The sequence below is a fragment of the Anopheles stephensi genome, unplaced genomic scaffold (assembly GCF_013141755.1).
Source record: "Anopheles stephensi strain Indian unplaced genomic scaffold, UCI_ANSTEP_V1.0 ucontig186, whole genome shotgun sequence".
NCBI lineage: Eukaryota > Metazoa > Arthropoda > Insecta > Diptera > Culicidae > Anopheles > Anopheles stephensi.
In genome coordinates, this window is record NW_023405109.1 from 32,501 (window position 1) to 42,500 (window position 10,000).

The 10,000-nt window shown below is 50.8% G+C and overlaps 1 non-coding gene across 1 annotated transcript in view; it reads left to right on the forward strand.

Moving 5' to 3' along the window:
• Positions 1-9,962: 9,962 nt before the first annotated feature.
• LOC118515753 overlaps positions 9,963-10,000 on the forward strand; it is a 158-nt gene continuing 120 nt past the window's right edge. The window contains exon 1 of the ribosomal RNA XR_004907381.1: positions 9,963-10,000. This exon is cut by the window's right edge and continues 120 nt beyond it. This is a non-coding gene — a ribosomal RNA (5.8S ribosomal RNA).

The window sequence follows — 10,000 nt, forward strand, 5'->3', positions numbered from 1 at the left end:
AATACGGGGTGCATCGTATGTAACGTTCGATGTACATATAAAGCCTGGTAGGTGTTGGGATTATATCTGCAACACGGGCATTATCGAAAGATGGTTAAGTGGAGTCACCCAATGGGTGCCGTGCGTTATAAGGTACGTAATGCACAGTAGAGATACATTGTCGGGAGGTGGAACCCGAAAAATGTACAAGTCCGGGAATACGGGGTGCATCGTATGTAACGTTCGATGTACATATAAAGCCTGGTAGGTGTTGGGATTATATCTGCAACACGGGCATTATCGAAAGATGGTTAAGTAGAGTCACCCAATGGGTGCCGTGCGTTATAAGGTACGTAATGCACAGTAGAGATACATTGTCGGGAGGTGGAACCCGAAAAATGTACAAGTCCGGGAATACGGGGTGCATCGTATGTAACGTTCGATGTACATATAAAGCCTGGTAGGTGTTGGGATTATATCTGCAACACGGGCATTATCGAAAGATGGTTAAGTGGAGTCACCCAATGGGTGCCGTGCGTTATAAGGTACGTAATGCACAGTAGAGATACATTGTCGGGAGGTGGAACCCGAAAAATGTACAAGTCCGGGAATACGGAAAAGTTCCCCATGAAAGGCTGGGGATACAGTTATTGATACAAATAATGTGCCTAAGGGTACATTTATTTTTCTAAGTCCCAGAAATCCGTCACTGAACATCACGACTTACAAACACATCTTCCCCCGGTCCTCCCATATACGGCACGGGGACAAGTATGAAGAATGAAAATCATGTGTGTATGGAACATATAATGTGCCTGAGAGCACATTTTTTTTCTAAGTCCCAGAAATCCGTCACTGAACATCACGACTTACGAAGACATGTTCCCCCGGTCCTCCCATATACGGCACCGGGACAAGTATGAAGAATGAAAATCATGTGTGTATGAAACATATAATGTGCCTGAGAGCACATTTTTTTTCTAAGTCCCAGAAATCCGTCACTGAACATCACGACTTACGAAGACATGTTCCCCCGGTCCTCCCATATACGGCACGGAGACAAGTATGAAGTATGAAAATTTTTGGTCACAGCGTGAAATCCCTCTAATGATCATGAAAATAGCATCGGATCACTTATCTGACCATAAAAAGTGAACCAAAACCCTATTTGGACAAACTTTTTGGTCCTATGAAAAATTCACTTTTCATATATGTCATGGTCGAAAATTTTCTAAGTCCCAAAAAATCACTTATTCTCGAATATCTCGAAAACTACGTATCGGACAGGGGTCAACCAAGGTGTTTTAGAAAGGTCTTTACAAGCTCTATTTAATGAGCCATAGCGACTTTCAAGTGATTTTTTGACACTTTTTCGCATATCGGCATCCTTGGTTCCCATACTGGCCATAGGCCATAGGGCACCGAACGGCCAACTTTTGGTCCGGGGGTGAAATTTTTTTTTCACGAGATTTTGATGAAAATGGCTTCGGAACGCGTTTCTAATAATGAAAAGTGAAACCAAACAGTATTTGCGAAGAAAAAATTGTCCTATGAAAAAATCACTTTTTCTTAGGGTACGGGTCAAAAATTTTCTAAGTCCCAAAAAATCACTTATTCTCGAATATCTCGAAAACTACGTATCGGACAGGGGTCAACCAAGGTGTTTTAGAAAGGTCTTTACAAGCTCTATTTAATGAGCCATAGCGACTTTCAAGTGATTTTTTGACACTTTTTCGCATATCGGCATCCTTGGTTCCCATACTGGCCATAGGCCATAGGGCACCGAACGGCCAACTTTTGGTCCGGGGGTGAAATTTTTTTTTCACGAGATTTTGATGAAAATGGCTTCGGAACGCGTTTCTAATAATGAAAAGTGAAACCAAACAGTATTTGCGAAGAAAAAATTGTCCTATGAAAAAATCACTTTTTCTTAGGGTACGGGTCAAAAATTTTCTAAGTCCCAAAAAATCACATTTTCTCGAATATCTCGAAAACTACGTATCGGACAGGGGTCAACCAAGGTGTTTTAGAAAGGTCTCAACAAGCTCTAAATAATGGGCCATAGCGACTTTTTAGTGATTTTTTGACAAATTTTGTCATATCGGCATCCCGAGTTCCCATACTGGCCATAGGCCATGGGGCCCCGAACGAAAAAATTTTGGTCCGAGGGTCAAAATTTTTTTTCTCATAAATTTGTTCAAAACGCCGTCGGAACGCGCCTTAGATCATGAAAAGTGAAAAGAAACAGTATTTTGCAAAAGTTGGGGTGGCCTATGACTTACATGGCCACGTCCTAGGTCCGAGTTCCCGAGGTCGTGTTCTTCAGTGGCGGAAAAAAATGGCCACTTGTGGGAGATGCAAAATGTTCATTTTGTATTATAGGGGACACACTATCGAAGCGAAAATTTCAGAAATGGCCTAAAACGTGAAGAAATGATGGGGTATGTACGAAAAGAAGGTTTTTATGGTCAAACGGTGAAAATTTTTTTTTTATGAAAAATTTTGGTCTCCCACCGTTCATGAATTTCTAGGACCAAAAATCGAAAAATTTGAAAACTTCACGATCGAAAGGGAAACGCATATGTGGTGTTCCTAGGTGTGTACGGTGTACGAAAAACGGGTTCACGATGAGATATCAGGCAAATAAGTGGACCTAAAGTGAGTTATACGGGTAAGACGAGGTGTCCAAAGACCGAAATAGGGGTACCAACTGAGAACGAAATGAAGGTCCCCGAAGTCGCCATACAAGTTATAGGAGGTGTCCAAAGTACGAAAAGAGTTCCATATTCGGCTGTTCCTACTATATGGTTCCCTGATTGCTGCTCCAAGGAGTAGTGAGGAAGTGTCCAAAGGTCTGTTGGGGGTATCGAGGTGATACCCTCGACGGACAATATGCACGAAAAGTGGTTCGATGATCTATCCTGTAGGTCGTACGGCAGCCATACCCGGCTGGAAGTACCGCGGTAATTCCGCAATAAAACGTTCGCCAGACGAACAAACAAATTGAATTAGCTCATCGTAGTGTACGGAAACGAAACGAAAATGTAAGGTGATTAGGGATCCGGGAGCAATCTCGCGATCCCATGGTTCGGTGTAAGAAATGATACGAAGTGTTCATAAGTCTCCTCTGGAGGCAGAACCATCGTAGCAAAGTTCGGGAACCCAAGGGTCACAAAAACTCGTAGGACGATATCCACGAATAATCGGGGACTTGTGGGGACTACCGTGCCCTGACAAGTCAACTACACCTTAACTGGTGATGGTCGTCCTACGGGGACCTGCGGGGAACAAAAGGGTCACAAAAACTCGTAGGACAATATCTCCGAATAATCGGGGACTTGTGGGGACCACCGTGCCCTGACAAGTCAACTACACCTTAACTGGTGATGGTTGTCCTACGGGGACCTGCCGGGAACCCAAGGGTCACAAAAACTCGTAGGACGATATCCACGAATAATCGGGGACTTGTGGGGACTACCGTGCCCTGACAAGTCAACTACACCTTAACTGGTGATGGTCGTCCTACGGGGACCTGCGGGGAGCAAAAGGAGTCAGAAACAATCGTAGGACGATATCCACGAATAATCGGGGACTTGTGGGGACTACCGTGCCCTGACAAGTCAACTACACCTTAACTGGTGATGGTCGTCCTACGGGGACCTTCAGGGAGCCGCAGTAAGTCGCAGGTCGTATGCGAGCCTTGATTGGTCCTGTTGGGGGCGTGCGGGGTGTAATGCCTCGGTACGTCAAATGTTGGTGTACGATGTACATCGATAATCTGACATCCTCCTGAACAACCTTTGCTCGTGTGGTTATTGGCGCTGTGGAGTCGGTGTACTGCCGCAGGTCAATGAGAGTGGTCACAACAAAGATTGTGTCACCTGATGAACGTAGAAAGAGAGTCTGCGGGGACTGGTGCCCTGGTAGACAAAAAATATCGAACAAGCAATTGACGAAGACGAATTCTGGTTGATCCTACCAGTAATATACGCTTGTCTCAAAGGTTAAGCCATGCATGTCTAAGTACAAACATAAATGAATGTGAAACCGCATAAGGCTCAGTACAACAGCCATAATTCACAAGATCATCCACCCATCAGTTACTTGGATAACTGTGGAAAAGCCAGAGCTAATACATGCAACATGCCGGGACCGCTGTCCGCTTGCGGGCGGTGGAACTGGTGCACTTATTAGTAAAACCAATCGCCTCCGGGCGGCTTGAGTTGAAGTCTGGATAAGGATGCCGATCGTATGGTCGCTTGACCGACGACAGATCTTGCAAATGTCTGCCCTATCAACTATTGATGGTAGTGTAGAGGACTACCATGGTTGCGACGGGTAACGGGGAATCAGGGTTCGATTCCGGAGAGGGAGCCTGAGAAATGGCTACCACATCCAAGGAAGGCAGCAGGCGCGTAAATTACCCAATCCCGGCACGGGGAGGTAGTGACGAGAAATAACAATATGGACCTCTCTAACGATGGTCCATAATTGGAATGAATTGAGCATAAATCCTTCAATAAGGATCAAGTGGAGGGCAAGTCTGGTGCCAGCAGCCGCGGTAATTCCAGCTCCACTAGCGTATATTAAAGTTGTTGCGGTTAAAACGTTCGAAGTTGATTCCCCGTCCAGACACGCGACCGCCGCGGGCGCCCGGCACACGCCGGATACGTTCGTGCGCGAGCTCGCGGCTGCGACTCACAATGGTGTGCCTGGGCGTCAACCTCGTGATCGGTCGGGCACGTCCCGAGCCGGTGCGTGGTGCCCGGGCAGCTCCCATTTACCTTGAACAAATTAGAGTGCTTCAAGCAGGCTAGTACAAAAGCGTCCACACCCGCCCAGGGTTGGCGTTGGCCGAGAATAATCTTGCATGGAATAATGGAACATGACCTCGGTCTGAGTCTTTTGGTTGGTTTTGTATAGACCCAGAGGTAATGATTAACAGAAGTAGTTGGGGGCATTGGTATTACGGCGCGAGAGGTGAAATTCGTAGACCGTCGTAGGACCAACTGAAGCGAAAGCGTTTGCCATGGATACTTTCATTAATCAAGAACGAAAGTTAGAGGATCGAAGGCGATTAGATACCGCCCTAGTTCTAACCGTTAACGATGCCAATCAGCAATTGGGACACGCTACTATATTCGGTGCTCTCAGTAGCTTCCGGGAAACCAAAATCGGGTTCCAGGGGAAGTATGGTTGCAAAGTTGAAACTTAAAGGAATTGACGGAAGGGCACCACAAGAAGTGGAGCTTGCGCGAGGCGAACTGTCAACCGAAGCGAGCGGACGCCTTTCGTGAGCTTCTGGTAAAATACAGTTATTTGAGTGAAAACGATCTTCCAAGCAGTGAAACGTGCGTGCAAAGTGTGTAGTTGACCAGTTTGTACGCCAGCTGAGTGAAGACCCGGCGAAAAACCGTGAATATTTAGTTTAAAACGGCACACAAACATTGCGTCGCGCTTCGGCGCGTGTGACCGGAATATTGCGTGTGTGGTGAGGTGAGTGCGTGCGTGCGAAGCGCTCCCTTTCGGTGCGGTGGAAAGGGAGCTCGCACCCGCAGTTGGGTGAAAAAACATTACAGGAGCAAAGAGTGCTGTGAAATCATTCCGTTAACGGAAAAAATAAACATTCAGTGTTAAAACAGCACCACAAAACGGTGAAAAAACAACGGTGCAAAACACGTGCTAAGGGCACCTGTACTTAGAAGGGCAGTGTGTGTCAGCGTGGGTTTGTGCGTGCGAGGCGTGTTGCGTGTACTTGACAAGTGCACAGTGGAGAGCTGATCGGACATTCCGGTTGATGTCCTGGGAGAGCTCTCCCCTTTAGTGCCACCAGCGCCACCTATGGGGCACTAGCACAAGCCATATCGCGGACACAAACCACAAAAGCTCCGCACTGAGCTTTCGCGACTAAGGCGAATGCGGACCGCATACCGGCTAGGCGCAGAAGCCTAGTGTTTGCTGGGCAGAGCAACAAACCGGTTAGCGGTAGAAATGCAAGAGGAGGAGAGTAGGTCTGACGGGTCGGTGGATGCGGAAGCCACCGTAACCGTCAGACCGAAGAAGATGAAGATGTCGCCGCGAGTAGTGGTGACGCTCCTGTCGCCGGGAACGCTGTCGTCGCTGTGCAGCGCACCGGGAGCACCCACGCCAGCCCCGAGGGGAACGCCAGGGACATTAGGAGAGGCGGATGCGGAAGCGCGAGAGAGGACCGCCCCCGCCCCCGCCCCCACACCGTCACCACGGAGATCGGTATCTCCCGAGATGCTGGCGCCAGCCGCATCGCCGTCGGAAGAAGAAATCGAAGCCGTGGAACGGGAAGCGGAACCATCACCGCCTGCAGAGGACTTCACGAGTCGCTTCGAGAAGCTCTTGCAGAAGCTGGAAGAGATGACCGTGTTGTGGGAGAAGAGCGAGGCGGAGAACGCGAGACTCCGCCACGAGCTGAATATTTATCGCACGGGCGTGCGAACAATCGAGCAGCTGGAGGACTCAGTGACTGGCGTGCGCTTGGGAAGCCAAGCGACAACCAAGTCAAAATCCGGGCCCAGCAACAGGACGATCAGGCGCACCAAGCAACGTGAGAGAGCCGAAGCACGCCAGTCGCTGGGTCCTGCCCAGCATCGCCTGCTGGAGATGCAGGAGCAGCTGCGGCGGGAATTGCAATGCGAGGCACAGACGAGAGACGGGCATGGGCAGCGATCCCAACCCCTGCAGCCGCGGGACCCTCCGGCACCGGAAACCCGTCGGCAGCAGGAACAAACGTACCGGGACGCCCTGGTATCCGGATGGCAGGTGGCAGGGAAGCGGCAAAAGGCTCAGCCTTCAGCCGCAACCCAGCAGCGGCAACAGCCGAAACCTGCCGCACCGAGCCAACGCCCTGCACAGGCGAACCGACGGGCCCGACGCCGACGACCAGACGCGATCTTGGTGGTTCCGGCACCGGGGGTCTCCTTCGCGGAGATCTACAGGCCCATCCGGACGAGCCCGGCCCTGCAGGAGGATCAGAGGCACATCCGCATCGGGAAGAGGACCCCGAAAGGTAACCTCAGGATGGAGCTGGCACGTGACGTGGATGCCGAGGCGTTGTGTCGCCGCATCCAATTTACGCTGGGGGAGCTTGGGTCTGCCAAGGTCCTTACCGAGATGGCGGAGGTGCTTCTAAAGAACGTTGACAACCTCACCGAAGCGGACACCATCCGGGAAGCACTGAGGGCGGCACTTACGAGGGAGCCAACGGTGGCCTCGTTGCGGATGTGGGAGAGGGCCGACGCGACGAAACGGGCTCGCGTACGGCTACCGCGTGTCGAGGCAGAAGCCATCTTGAGCAAGAAGCGCTTGCTAATCGACTACGCTTCTTGCCAGCTGGAGGAGGCCCCCATGCTGGAAGCGGCAAAGCGCCGTTGCTTCCGGTGCCTGGAGAGGGGGCATTTGGCGGCGAACTGCGTCGGACCCGACCGCAGCAACTGCTGCATCCGTTGCGGAGAACCTGGCCATCGGGCGGCCACCTGCAGCAGTGCGGTTAGCTGCATCCGGTGTGGAGGACCGCACCGCATTGCAGCGCACGGCTGCAGAGGACCAAAACGATAGTGCGGAGTGCCGGAGAGACAACGCCCGTTTCGGCCCGAACGAGATCCGCCATCGGCCGATACTTTCTTCGTCGTCGGCAAAGGCGGAACCAGCGGCAATAAGATACCGCGCCCAATGACGCGCCGGTATATTGCCGCCATCGCGTTCGGGCCGAATGCGCTGTCGAAACCAAAGGAGGAGTAAGCCCGACGATGGGCCAACCACGAGAGCGGACCGCCATAGTGTTCTTACGTCGGCGGACGTCGAAGCCGCCATCGCTACCATGAACACTTAGTGGGAGCGGTCTAGGCTGCAACGACCGGCCAGTGACAGAGCGTGCGAGAAACGACCGGGCGAGACCGGCATTTTGCCGTCTCCGCTTTGTGCGGTCGTTCGTTCTCGCACAGGCGGGCGAGAGAGAGCGCGCGTGCGCTCGGTTCGGGTACGATCGGCATTTTGCGTTCTCCGCTTTGTGCGTACGTTCGTACCCGACCAATAGCGTGCGAGTACTCCATTTGTGTTATAAGCGTCATTTGTCGTCTACGTTTTGTGCGGATGTCCGTCCAATCGTAATAGGGAGACTGTCTTTGCTTGTTTAACTGTGTGCATGTGCGTTCATGCATTTAATGTTAGAGTAAGCATCAGGGAACCGAAGAAATGGCGAATTGCGGGCACGCCCGCTTCGTCTGTGATTAGGAGTTATGTTCGTGTCCGTCATTTTTATTAAATGTAGTGTTGTCGAACAGTTAGGCGGGGCGCGGGCCCTCACTTTATGTAGAGAGGAACGCCATTGCCGCCGGTGGCTACGCCCTCGCCGGGAAGGCCGCCGGCAATGGAGTTTGTTTATTTATTATTGTCAACCAATATTTGTTCATGCGCGTTTTGTATCTGTTTTATTGTAAATGGTATATGTTACCGCAACAAAATATTGATCTATAATAAATAAACACGTGGCTTTAAAAAAAAAAAAAAAAAAAAGAAGTGGAGCTTGCGGCTTAATTTGACTCAACACGGGAAAACTTACCAGGTCCGAACTTATCGAGGTAAGACAGATTAAGAGCTCTTTCTCAAATTTAAGGGTAGTGGTGCATGGCCGTTCTTAGTTCGTGGAATGATTTGTCTGGTTAATTCCGATAACGAACGCGACTCAAACAAGCTAACTAGAACGCTGTCAGCAGTGTGCCTCCGGGCGCACCTGACGTTACGGGGCGGCGGCGCCTTCGCGGGCGGTCGTCGCACTAGTTTGCCCTGCTTAGCGGGACAACTTGTGTTTAGCAAGGTGAGAGTGAGCGATAACAGGTCCGTGATGCCCTTAGATGTTCTGGGCTGCACGCGTGCTACAATGTGGGCAGCAGCGTGTTCTCGCCAATAGGCGCCCCCATTCCGAGAGGAACGGGAAATCACCCAAATGCTCATTTAGTTGGGATTGGGGACTGCAACGGTCCCCATGAACCTGGAATTTCTAGTAAGTGCTAGTCATTAGCTAGCGCTGATTACGTCCCTGCCCTTTGTACACACCGCCCGTCGCTACTACCGATGGATTATTTAGTGAGGTCTCTGGAGGCATACCTTCCGCGGTTCCTTCGTGAGCTGCAGTTGGCACGGCCGAAGTTGACCGAACTTGATGATTTAGAGGAAGTAAAAGTCGTAACAAGGTTTCCGTAGGTGAACCTGCGGAAGGATCATTACCGATCAAACAAGTCCGGGAGTGAGGTTGCCAAACGCATCGTCGGCATCACATGCTGACGCGCACGCTACAACCACAAGATGGTGTAGCACACTTGGTAGAGTTGAGCGAAAGCAACTCTTTCAAAGGGATACACATACCACTGACTCGGCGCAGGTCAGTAAAGACCCACACTTTGGCAGTACCGGGTACCTTATACACTGACTGATTGTCGTGTCACAAAGGGGTGATCGACAGTCGCACTTTGGCGTGCTCGGCTCCGCAACCGTCGGGGCCGTGGGCGCCTGCAGTGTGGTACTAGGGAACCAGAGTTGTGTGTTGGTTTGTGTATAATGGACATATCATTACCCATCAAACAAGTCCGAGAGTGAGGTTGCCAAACGCATCGTCGGCATCACATGCTGACGCGCACGCTACAACCACAAGATGGTGTAGCACACTTGGTAGAGTTGAGCGAAAGCAACTCTTTCAAAGGGATACACATACCACTGCCTCGGCGAAGGTCAGTAAAGATGCACACTTTGGTAGTACCGGGTACCTTATACACTGACTGATTGTCGTGTCACAACGGGGTGATCGACAGTCGCACTTTGGCGTGCTCGGCTCCGCAACCGTCGGGGCCGTGGGCGCCTGCAGTGTGGTACTAGGGAACCAGAGTTGTGTGTTGGTATGTGTATAATGGATGGATGGACTTCGGTTCCATTCATCAACTAGTTCGGTGTGTACGTTAAACCCTAGGCAGGGGATCACTCGGCTCATGGATCGATG